The 13,989-nt window shown below is 35.1% G+C and overlaps 1 protein-coding gene across 1 annotated transcript in view; it reads right to left on the minus strand.

Moving 5' to 3' along the window:
• Nucleotides 1–13,989, minus strand: part of LOC140155696 (replication factor C subunit 4-like) — a 443,685-nt gene that overhangs the window by 414,773 nt on the left and 14,923 nt on the right. The window lies entirely within an intron of this gene.

The raw sequence follows: 13,989 nt of genomic DNA on the forward strand, positions 1-13,989 counted from the left end.
GTTTAGAGCATTTACAATAGAATGTAAGGAGAGGACGGTCAAATAAGGAGAATTAAAAATCACTCTCCTATATCAGATTTAAGGATAGCAGTAAAGAATGATTGCTCTCGCTCTCCTTAAAGGGCAGTCCCTGGGCAAAATTGTCACTTTATGTCAATATGGCAAAACGTTGAACTTAAATATTATACTGACCCGTATCAAATCTGTGCACTAATGGTGTCTCTGCAATGTGTGTTTTGTTTTATTTCAGACTCCTTCATCGGAAAAGAAGAAGAAAAAGAAGAAGAAGAAGTTAAAAGAAGAATCAGATTAAAGAAAACATGACACAAGACTTGCAGACTGAACATTTTTCATCATCTCAATTTTTTTAAACATTCCAAGTGTAAAATGTGTTTGTTTTTGTATTGAGATGATAATCTGTCCAAGTCAGTCTCTCAAATGTAAGAGAAAGACTTATTGCTTATTTTGAGAAGTGACCATACACCTCATTTGTATAAGATGGAATACCCACTTTGGGTCATTTGGTGATCCTGTCTCCTTTGAAAGGCTTTGAAAACAAAGCATAACTGAAACTTAATGCATTAGTAAAAACTCTCTCTTGCTTCACAAGAAACATGTTTTCAGTTTTGGGTAGAGAGTTAACATCCCAATTATTTTCAGGCTTAAGCCTGAATTCAGGCTTTTGTTTTTTGGTCCAAATTTCAGCCCGTTTTTGGCCTTTTTAGCCTAATTTCACATGCTTTTTCAGGCCTTTCCCAAATTTTCAGGGTTTTTTCATGGTTGATCATTCTCACGCCTGAATTGTAGTATACATGTTACTCATACTTCTAACTGTTAAGATTTAATAGAGGCTGTTCCTGTTTTTTCTTTCCCATGGTGAAATTGACGGGGACACCAAAATGTCATCCATATGCATTTCTACAGTATTCACTCAAATTTTGCAACATAAAAAAATGTTTGTTTTTTTTGTATCAAATTGCCTCTTTTGGGTCACTAGAAGAGTGCTCCAAGCAAATTGCTGCTTAGATGATGGCTCTGGATTGAACAGGGTCAGATGCCCGTGATTACTATCATTGTTTTATTACTTCCTCCAGACAGTAACATAATTGGTGTTTATCAGTGGTCACAATAAACTAGGCACATGACTCATTTGTACCAGTTCAAGCTACAGATAGTGCAGTGTAATTATGTGCAAATCACAAATGTGTCATTAACAGTACTGTCTGGAAGAAGCCAAGGTGCTATAATCAGCCTTTAGACTTGAGGCGAGCTAGAGCGATCATTCTAAATACCCTCTTGGGAGAACGATGTGTATCAGGAGAGTGGTGTCAGCTCACATGCTTTAGTAGACTCATTGTTAAAATTATGTAGCATGCCTGCAACTTTCCCAAGTCAAAACTTCATGCCTAGGAATCCAATGCAAGTACCAAGACTATACCAGTTTTTCCCCCGATGTGGCAGTGACATGAACGTGTTAAGGCAGATGTTTCACTCGCGTATCTGTGCGGCGTCTTGTCTTCAAGCCTGTGGGTGTGTACGCCAGCGCATTGAGCGAATATATAGGGATTTGAGGCTGCACCTAAAGAAATGCACACTGACGTCACTACCACATCAGGGTGAAAAATAGTCTAGTTTGTGTAAGGCAGGCAAGGTTAGAGAATTGAGAGTGAATTTCACAGCTCAACTTAATCCGTTTTATCTGATACTTCATCTAACTTACTGTGAGGGTTTTCATAGATGTGTTGAAAATCTGTGTGGAATTAATACCAGAATAAAATTGGTGTATATCATTTGATTTTAATTGGAGAAACGGACAATGCAATTTGATCTCATCATGCATTAATTCGATGAAGTTGGCCATTGTTAAAAGCATGGGGACCAGCATATATTTTGCAAACTGCAGATTGTTAAGTCCAAATGTGGAATGGTTTAGGTTTGATACCCAATGAATTTTTTTTGTACAGATGTAGCTCTCTATTATTATCTATTTTTACCGCTGGCATTTTTCTGTAAAAGCCAAAATATGTGGGTGTCCTTGGAAGCTTATGTATTAGAAAATTTTGTACATAAAGCGGTTCTTGTGTTAATAGGCTCCATGATTTTTATGTGGCTATTTACTATAATAATGCATTTAACTCCATGTTTACCCAGGTGTGTGGTGACATGTTTTTTGTTTTTTTTCTTTCTTTGTGGTCAGCATGCAAACATGTATTGTGTTCATGATTTGTTAACTCATTGTATGGACATTTTTTGAAGCTGCAAACCCGTTTCATTAGCAGCACAAAGTGTTTTACCAAGGAACTTATTATACTATCGGGAAATTGCCTCTTGACTCAAGATCACACCAAGTCACATGGTCCATAAGCATGATAAGTGGTATGCCATGTCCATTTAGGTCCATTTGTTATATAATGAACAAATTGGCTGTTGGGAGGTATATCATGTTTTTGCATCGACTGTGACCTTCAGTCCCAGACATTGCCCTTAAGGGTAGAGACTATAGAAATTTTTACCAAAGGAACATATTCTTGTTTATACCATGATATTGTTGTATCTCAATACTATCACAACTTCAGCTGTGTAACTTACCTAAAAAGTGGTTCTTTTAATTAAAAATGCAATAAATAAAGTCACTCTGCGCATTTAGTACTGACCAGACTATAGTAATATTTTTAAATCACTCTGCGATTTTGGTACTGACCAGACTATAGTAATAATATTATTCAATACTAGCAGCTATTAATCATGCTTCAGTGGGCAAGTACTTCTAACTTTAAATGGTATTGAAATTTGTCTTGTCCGGGGGGACGTCCATATAGCTCAGTGGCGTTATTTTCTAGGGTCTATGGTGAATATGACTGATGCGTAGTAGGCCTACATGTATGTAAGGCTATAAAAAGCCTGTTCAGTGATTTCATCCGGAGAATGTAGAAATCCATGAATCAGCAAAATTTAGATTTTAGCACCTTGTCCAGTATCTTTGTTAGTTTCGATGTGCAAACCTTAAGCCCTGTATTAAAGACAAAGTAAGTTATTTTACATGAATCTGTAATTTCTCTACTGAGTAGAGAAATCAGCTATTATTATTATTTAATATCGGTATTTTATTTTACACATATCGTGGCCAAACGGCCAAATTACATGTAAAATTACAATTTGAACATACATATAAAATATTAAACACTTTAAGAAAACTTTTAAAAGACATCAAAAATTGCATCTATAGGGAAAAAGTATTAGATCAGAAAAGCACTCGGTCATATTATTGCACGCAAAATATTAATTTAACCAAAATACTATTGCACTATGAAAAACATCAAAATATATATACTAAAATCCAAAAATATCATGCATAGGCGTAGATCCGGGGGGAGGGGATGGGGATTTACCCCCAATATTTTGCCAGGGGATGGTCCATACAGTCATCCCCCCTCGAGCACTTAGCGCGCAATTGTACCATAATTGCCATATATTGTCGCTCGATTGACTATACTTCAATTTTTTTTCCAACTCCACCCCCCCCCCCCCCCATGTCAAAAAAGAAATCTACGCCACTGATTAAATATGTCAAACATAATATAACAGTTGTACCAGACTATAAAAAGCAATCATGGCATTGGCAATGAAGAACAATCCCAAGAGGAGATTTAAAAGATGAACAAAATAATTATGGAACGGGGCTATAATTTTATCAATACTATACTGCTTTCCTCGGTTCTTGCCAAAACGTTTTAAAATATCTAATGACAATTTTAATGATTTAAACTTCACTTTTAGGCATTTTATATAGAATTTAAATTTGTTTTACCATTTTATACTTTCTCTGGGATCAATGAATAGCCCTTAAATTAAGACCCCCCTTTTCGCTATCACCCAGCACATGGTTTGTCATCCACCCCCCACACACACACACACTTGTTTCCCATTGGATCTATCGTCATCATGATTTAGACGCTTTTATTGTTTCATTGACAACTTTTATTATATTTATCACTGATAATTTTATTTACAAATTAGTAGGCGTCATTAGTAGATCTCATATAATTGAAGTGCTCCCCCGATAGCAAAATAATGACAGGCGTATGCTTAGTTTTGACATGTAAGAATACAAAATGATTTCCTGAGTTCTTAATGGGGAGTTATAAGCTCCATTGCAAAGGTGTGTGGATGTGAGGGCCATGTGTTGTGTTTATGGCCCGGGGTTTATATTATTAGGGGCAAGCATCGAAATAAGCAGATCTGGACCAGGAACCACACATTTGGAAAAAGCGGTTCCTGGTCCTGTGATTATTTTAAAGAGCTATGAGTCATTTAATTTTTAATTGTACATGTTACATACAAAAACCGATTTAACTAACAGGCTCTATTTGAAAAAAAAAAAAAGAGGAGCCTGGTTTTGGTGTGGACCAGGAGCCAAAATGTTATGACCATTGGCTCCTGGGTGCCTGCTTATTTCGAGGCTTGGGAGGGGTGGGTTAGGCAATTAACAGCTGCCTGATATCATTCAACATTTCTGATACTGTTACGGCTTGAAATTTAAAGGCAGCGGGACTTTCGGATGCTCTCAGGAACAACTTTTACCACCTGATGAACAATCTCAAATGCTCTAATTTGCACCAACATGACAGTATAGATTAGGCCCATGAAAGTCAATTCCGAGTTTATCGTTACTTTTTTTCAGGTTGGTGAGGTGACTTTTCTTTTCATTTTCATTATTTCATCAGATTTCATTATTGACCTAAAATGCTTGTTGATTTGAAGCCAAACTCATACATGTGATTTATAAACATGTTTTTTTTTTATATGGGTAAGGACTAGAAAAATTAGAAAAGAGCCTGGTTTCATGCTTCCAAGTTATGAATATATGTTTTACAAACAAAAATATATGTTTCCAATTGCTAAAACTGGTGAAAACACTGATACTTTGAAAATAATGAATTATTTTGGCATTTTTGAAAATTTGATGCGGGTATTTTTGGTTTCCAAAAAGTGTCACGGGCGGGGGACGATAAACTCGGAATCGACTTTCACGCGCCTTATAGGAAATATATTCTATCAGTTAATGGTTTTATAGTTTATTATTTCGGTTTACCAAAAATAAAGAAATAATATCAGCAATAACTGTAAAAATGGTTTATGTCCATCTGAAGCCAAAATAATAGGATGAATTAAAAATAAAACGCACTATACTAATATACTATATCTTGGAGCTGTGCATAGCGATAAACTAAACCAACAAATATAATAGAAAACAACAAGAAATAATACAGTTATATAGAAAACAGTCCCAGTACATAACTCACCGATAAATTACTCTCTTATTCATTTCACATTCATTTATCTAATGTGAATTACAATGTGAGCGCTTATTATATCGCAAGACTGAGTCCAGCTGTTACAAATTTGATAACTCAATTCAAAACTTCTGAACACAGTACATTAGGATCAAGAGGCGTTGGTTCGAATCAATTGTTTGAAATCAATCAATGTGAGAAAGAATTGGGATTCCAATGCGCTCAATGCATATGACTTGTATTCTGTCAGAACTGTCAACGCAAGCTATATAGTGCTGTGGTATTTTAAAGTGACTTGGAGGTGTTGTTCTGTAATAGGAATATTTTCGCCATTTTATGGAGGAGAAAAGTGCAAAAGACATTGCAAATAACGACGATCAAGGATTCTAATATATACATAGCCGAACCGGAATAGGTATGTAAACTACATACAACGTTTGAAGTAAATTCTTAATGTTCTTCATAGCAAGAACATATAAAACATTGTCAAAAATGCAACTTCTTACAAAACGCTTATATTCTCCGATAGTCCATATTTGCATGACTTGGCGAACACTTTTGGTTCTCGTTTAAATTCTACCAATAGCACAGTCGATCTAATGTTAGCTGCGGTTAGAGGACAGTTTAGAGAACTCTTTTTGCTGGTTGTTTGGTTTAAAATCCCGATATTTTTTAAATATCGGGATTCAAGCAAGCGAATCAGTATGGTATGAAAAAGACGTTGCAAATTGTCAATGAAAGAGCTTATAAATTAAAATCACGGACATTTAGCTCAACAATAGGCATCTACATTCCAAGCGGAAACGCTTTTCAGAAACATACCCCACTTTTTTCAGCAATCGCTGGAACCTAAATATGCAATTCCAGGCGATTTGTAAAAAAATAGCGTCAGCATATTTTACTATGAATTTGGGACACGAAACAAATGCTTGCATTGGTGCCAGACCTATTATAATGATACGATAATTAGGCCCCCAATAATGGCTTTCATTTTAACCGTTATTTATTAAACTGAGATTTTTACTTTTTGAGAAATTAATGAATTTATCGAAAAACTTTTCGGAGAACGCTACTTTAATGAACCCATCCCTTAAGAACTCACATCCTCCTGGTTTTACAAGATTTGCGATCAGTTTATCCCACATTTATTCTGCATATTTGTTTACCGACTTCAATCAAGTATGTAATGCCATCAAGCAAATTCACTTGTTAAAAAATCTTATTTGGAGTAATGGGCGAAAAGCATTCTTTTCTCTGATTGCATTTCATTGTTCACAGCAATGTGGAAATAGTGTCAAATGTTATGATTACCTATGGTCACCTTTGAATTGAACAACAATGTAGGCCTGTAAAGAAAGAAAATAGTTATGGGTGACCAATGCACAGATTTTTCTTGATTGCATATTTTTGGCATATTTATTAGGATAAAAATTTATTATAAAAACGATTATCACCTGTCATGTAAATTTGAGTAATCGATGTAGGAGGATCATGGAGGTCTATACAAAAATAAAATTTCAGCTATAAATTCAGAAAAGTACTTTTTAAGCATATTTTTAAGTTCAGATCCGTTGATGTGGATTGAATGGTTTTAATTATAATTTTTGCTGTATGTGGATTGTGGAATTTGATACCAAGTTCAAATTGTCCAGGCAATTTTGCTTTGTTTTATATGTTAAAAGTTCAAATCTACATTCTGTGGTCTTGGTGCAAAATTAATTCTTTTGTTTGTACTTGTAGGATTTATTTTTAAAAGAAAATTAAGTAATCCTAAAAATTGTTTTAACATTCAATATTAAAATATTCTACATTTGATATCAAAATTTCACATTTCTTCTCTTTTCTGCATTACTAACAGATGCAGCAAAATCATAATTGATTTTGTTGGTGAATTTGGTTATGAATAGAACAATTTTCATATTTCTTCTCTTTTCTGCATTACTGCTAACAGAGGCAGTATAATTGCTTTTGTTGGTGAATTTAGTTATGAATGGAACAATTGAGTTTTAATGTAAGGAGGAATGTGGCTTAAGTAAGTGAAGCTAAGAAGCAGCTGTCATCAATTTGTACAGTACATTAAAAAAGTGAATAAATTTGTATTCATATCAAGTAAACATGTTCAGAAGTGTCTTGTGTTGTTTTCGTGAGATTTTCTGAATTCTAACTTGACTGTGACTAATTTTACATTCTTCTAACAAAATAACTATACACTGGTATCAAAAATGTATTATAGGGGCAAGGAATCCAATTACTTAACTGAAATTTCAGTGATTCAAGACAAGTGGTTCATTATATATGTTAAGAATGAGTACATTCTAGCGGTACCTCTTATCATAAATAACGTACCGCTTGTCTGAAGTCACTGAAATTCCAGTGTAGTAACTGGATTCCTTGCCCCTATAATATACATAACTTTTGTTACCAGTGTGTTATTATTTTTTGAGAAAAATACAAAAATAGTCACAAATTTATCAAGGGGTGTAGTACCACCTTAAGTCTTACTATTTTGTACGAAAATGGTTGGGACAGTGACACTTGGGTATTTTTAAGATCCAATTCCTGTGTTTAGAGGGGAAATAGATGTTATTATTTTTTGAGAAAAATACAAAAATAGTCACAAATTTATCAAGGGGTGTAGTACCACCTTAAGTCTTACTATTTTGTACGAAAATGGTTGGGACAGGGACAGTGACACTTGGGTATTTTTAAGATCCAATTCCTGTGTTTAGATGGGAAATAGATATTTCATAGTGGATGTACTTGCTTACTCTCCCTCCCTCTGAAGCAATGTTTGAGCGGACATTTAATTGGAACACCCATCACTTTTAGCATTGAACATTGTATGGGATACAAGATAAGGAGTGTCCCAATATTTTCACAGGGCTGTCAACTGTCATGCATTGCGTGTGACACTCATACATTCGGGCACTTTCAGGTAGTAAAATCTCAAGCCAATGTAGTAAATCTCATGCCAAGAGCTGCCGAAGTAGTAAAATTTCAAAATATTATGTGAAAACCAATAATACTATTAATAGTGTAAAAATGATGCACCAAATAGCTTAATTTGTAATTTCATTTCGGAAATTTTTCCACGTCCTGCTCACCGAAGACAAAATTTTTAATCAATTTTAGACAATACCTCACGCCAAGCAATTGATAGCCCTGTTTTCATGCATAAGCAAGACTAGTTGTTTTCCATGTACTTTTGCACTTCATATTCACCCCATGGAAATTTTCATAGGATTTTCAAGTTAAGTTTTCAAATCAATGCCAGAGATGCCACTTTTCCTTTTTAAGTCAAAATTCCTGAATTTGTATGTATTTTCAGCCTATTGTGAGATTTGTTACTTCAATTTATGCGGCATTTCATGCTTTTTCACAACTAGCAGGCTTTGAGTGTTTACTGTGGTACCAAAGTACGTCTTTGGATGGTGACAATGCATGTCAAATATGATGTACGATTCATTTTGCAACAATGCTTTTTAACCATATCTTCCACTCACTGATTCCCATGGTTAAAACGAAGTGCATGATTATTGTTTGTCTATAGTCAGATTATACACGAGACTCAAAATTTACAAAGAAAATACATGACAGAAGAATAGTTCAATTTACTATTTATTGTTCACGTAATAAACATCAACGCACATGGAGTATAACGATTGTCATCACAATTTAATTTGAGGAAAGTCTAGCAATTTGTTACCAAATGATACAAAAACTGGTGCAAGTTTGTTAAGGATAAAGATATTCAGTGATTAGAGAAGCAACTTTTCCGGAAATTCGGATCTATGGACATTTATTTTAAGGGGGGGTTACATTAGCCTATACGCAGACATAGTGGATGTTAGTAATTATTGGTTACGAACTGGTTCAAGCCGGGGCTCATACACCTGTTCCGAATTATGATATGCCATAGGCAGTTGACCTAGCAACGGTCATATCCTAAGCATGCACTATGCCAGCAAATTCTCTGGATGAGCTCCCATAAATGTTTGATGCCAGTCATTTTCATGATTTGGACAAGCACCTGTGTTAATCTGTGGGTGCCCCAAGGGCAGTGAGAGGATATCCCCACATCACTAGCTGGCAAGCACTTGGTGTTGAGGTCTAGGGAATCTAGATCAAGTCACTTGTGCAGCAGCAATGCTAAGTCAATGGACAATTTGAAGCAAATGATTGTCATATCAAGCCCTACGGGCGGACGGAATATTCAGGTAGGGTTGGCTGACAGAAAGCTTGACAAATGAAGCAAACATTTGATTTTCAAAATATGTATTGTGAAAAATTTGTAAGCATATCCAGTCAAAATTAATCAATTTTAGACAAGTTTTTTACATGATTTTAGCAAAAAAAACAAAAAACTGACATTAACCTGTGAACTCCATCTGGCAGCACGTGGTAGAACTTTAAGAGGAAGCCCCGCAAGAGTAGTTCTTCTGGGGTGAACCAAACCTGCCTGGTAATCAAATTAATCAGTGACAAGGTTATCTATAAATATTTGACAGGTGTTAATTGATGTAATAACATTAAAACATCAATAACCACCTGTCAAATTCAGAGATAACCTTGTTACTGATTAGTGTGATAACCAGGCAGGTTTGGTTCACCCCAAAAGAACTGCTCTGGTGGGGCTTCCTCTTTAAGGACAAGACCAAAACAGATCAAAGATCTTATCTTGTGATTACTGTGACTCTGCTTATGTCCGTCGGTGAATCGGGAGTGCTCAATGAAAGCAAGGTAAACTGAGCACCAAAGACCTAGCAGTACCTCCTCCAATATGGCCCAACATGTCAAAGCCACCAAACATACTGGCTGAAACAAGGTCGACGTACATGATCAGGACTGCTACTGGTACAGCAGAGGAGTGAGGGAGGTCATCAATATCCATAGACACCCTAGCAACCTAAACAAGGATAAGGGATGACACACCCTGGCACCAGTGTACAGTAACACCTTGTCACATCGCCATGTGACACTCATCAAGATCAATAACATCACTTTGAAAAAGGTTTGGCGTCCGCATGCCGAAAGCTCACATAAGTGAATATTTTTGTTGTGACGATCGGTCATAAAATTCATCAATAAAAACATGTGTATCAATTCACTCTGACAACAAACATGTGATGTGATGGGGAAACTTCACCTCATCACTCAACATCACTCAACAAATTTATGTAACGTAACATCAATTTGCCTAATATGGACAAAATAACAAAGTGGAAGTGAAAACAAACGATATTGCATATTATTATGTTTTGAAGGATCCAAGTTGTGATAATATTGGATCCAAAACATAATAATGATAAAATTGGATGCTTTACGCCCAATATTTATTGGTCTCGCTATGGGTTGTAAAATATTGGACTCGACTACGTCTCGTCCAATATTTTAAAACTCATAGCTCGACCAATAAATATGGGCTCAACCGATCCAATTTTATATCAATATGGGGTACAAGTCTATGTCATAGAAATTGATAATACATAATTTATACATCTATAGAAATATAAATTACAAAAATAATGCACTTTATATATGATATAATTCTATGATTAATTTTATACAACTATGATATCCAGTAGAACTTGCCAATATGTTCTCATTAACTAATGCCTGGTGTCAATTAAACAGCAAATAGTTTCTCCCAATGCAAACAATTTTGTTGGTGAAATGGAAATGATAAAGACTATAGGCGACAAGAAAAACAAACCAGTTCTACCAACCCAAATTCGGTAATGGAGAGTGGATAATTGAATATAAATTTTGCATCCACCATGGATCGAACCGAGGACCTCTCACACCTTAACACCGGTTCATGCCACTCGCCTCAAATATAATGAGAGGATGATATGACAGGAGCAGCGTACCAGATTCTATAATTACAACCAGGCCTGTACACAGGTGGGGTGTGGCCGCACCCCCAAGATTTGCAAAAGTGTAAAAAAAAAATTTAAAATGCATAATTTGAGAAGATAGCAAGCAACAAAGTCAGATTTTTAAAGCTTTTTTGGTCACAATAGGTCCACTTTTCAAAAAATCGCAAAACCCCCTGGGACCTTTCAAGTAGGATCGGTCGGTCAGCTTCTTCTTTCTTTTTTTTTTTAATGACCCAAAAAATCACCAAAATCTGTAAATAATTTGCAATTTGAGAAAGTACAAAAAAAATTTTGTTCCTGAAATTTCCAAAATTTGGGTCGGCATTCAGTTGGAAAATTTTTTCCCCAATTTGTTCAAAATCTGGATCGGTCGGGCCCGTAGAACAGGGTTTTCTTTTTTCGTCGCCTTAGAGTAAAAAGAATTAGACATTGATACTGAATGAAATTTACATCATGATTTGTCCATGCAGCAGGACTAGGCCAAATTGATAATATCATTACGAATTCAGCAGACGGCCGCCAGATTTGTCTTTTACATAAATCCATGTTACTAAATGCATGAATTATTTTGAATTTGAGAACAAGTGCTTTAGCTCTAGATGGCAGCATATCAATTTTTTCCTGGTGTACAGCGTGATAAATGAAAGAGGACGGCATACAAGATTAGTTAACGGTCCAGCCCAGTACGGTCGACGATTATCACTGTTAAAAAATTGATATGACTGCCCTATTGAGCTAAAGCGATTATCACTTGTTCGCTAATTCAAAATAATTCATGCTTAACATGAATTTACTAAAAGCTGAATCCAGATTTAGCAGTCTGCCAAATTCATAATGATATGAAAAGCACACTTGCATGCTATCATAGCACTCAAAGGAGTGTTCATATGGCATGTATGGTACATGATTACATATAACATAACAGCAAAATTTAAAATTTGAAATTCTCACATCGTGATATTAATTATGGTAAGTCACCTGAATAGAATTGTTTGTGCTATCAAAGTTGAAATAATTATGGAATATTACACAAGAAAATACACATAGCTAAAAAGCTCATAAAATGGTCAACTGGTCATGGTCCATACACACGAATATATAATAAACACACATACATATCCGGAGAGGGTACGGGGATGTGCGGCAGATTCGTGGTACATTTTTAGTCATTTAGTTTAGAGTCTGGGTGTATTTTCAGCCATTTTGGATAATAGCCCTCAATTTCACAAAAATTTGTTTCATGATAATGGTGTTTTCAAAATTTTCTTGAGAAAGTGCCAATTTTTTGTAGATTTTTGCAAAATTGCCAAAAATTGGTATAATTTCAGGTCTGTTTTTCTTGGTCAAATATGGTAGTTAGGTAGTTTTTTGGAGTCGCAGCCGCACATCCCCACCCAAACGAAAGTTCAGATACCCCCCGGGCTTCCATCCCAAGTAAAAAACAGCATATGCGTTTATCAATTATTAGCATATACTGCCTTTTACTTTGAGAGTAAACTAAAATACCCCTAAAAACCCCAGTATAATGCTGTTAACACATGTTTCTTAACCCCATGAGAAATACCTGCCGATTGGCCAAAAAGAAGTTTTCATAATTAATTGGCCCAATCAGCAACATTGTTAGAATAATTTCACCACACGAAAAAATTGGGGTGAATTATTTGCAAAGCTCCATTCTGATTGGTGATTAAAGTGAAGATATCATGTAATTGACCAATCAGAGGCAATGTTAGATCGGCAGGTAGTGCTCTTTGGGTTAAGCATTGAGGTATAATATGCCAGTCCAAAGTCAACATCCACAGCTTAACTACATGCGTAACTTTAAAATACAAAATATAATGTCAGCCTATAATACACTTGCAAATATTACAATTTACTATCTACATAAAGCAGCCTCTAACTCATATACATATAATATAATAGGCATTGTACAGAAATGCTCTAAATTATAAGGTGCATTGAAATCTATTTTTGTGCAATATGTTTCAGACCAATTAAAAAGTTAAAATCCTGAAAACACCCAATATTATTTCAACTGAATGCTATTTATATTTCATAATACCAGAAAATAGTAGATTGTTTGGTTTCCTGCTTTTCACACACACATTTGAATTCCTCGATGTAAACGTTTTTGTACATAATTAATATAAAGAACCCCTGAAACTGTATTGGAAAAATGCTCGAGTACTAAGTATTATTAAAGAAATTCTATTTATAAAATGGTCTTAATGATTTCAACAATTATATAGGTCACAACAATGTTTTTAAAACACCAGGCATAAATGAAAATGACACAAGCACTGTAAGGAGGTACTACACCCTGGCCAATTTTGTGCCTATTTTTGCATTTTCTAAAAATTATAGCACATTGGTGACAAGTAAGATATGTATATTATAGGGGCAAGGACTACAACTACTACACTGAAAATTCAGCAACTCAAGGCAAATAGTTATTGATTTATTGATCAAATATTGGTTTTCCTCATTTTTGACTGTAACTCCACAACTGTTGTCTGTGCTGAAATACAATTTCCAGTGCAATAGTTGTAATCCTTGCCCCTATAATATACATATCTTACTTATCACCAATGCGCTATAATTTTTGAGATAAATGCAAAAATAGGCACAAAATTGGGCAGGGGTGTAGTACCCCCTTAACAGCACAATTTAGTAAAATGAGTACAGTTTCTGTTCCACACCTTTTGTAAAAACAATGACCTACTTTAATCTCATATATAGAACTAAATTTTTGCACTTGAGCAATAGTTTTCTTCCACTGTTTATTTGTCCCATGAATAATAAACTTTTGGCCCTGA

This window comes from Amphiura filiformis, chromosome 6 (assembly GCF_039555335.1).
Source record: "Amphiura filiformis chromosome 6, Afil_fr2py, whole genome shotgun sequence".
Lineage (NCBI taxonomy): Eukaryota > Metazoa > Echinodermata > Ophiuroidea > Amphilepidida > Amphiuridae > Amphiura > Amphiura filiformis.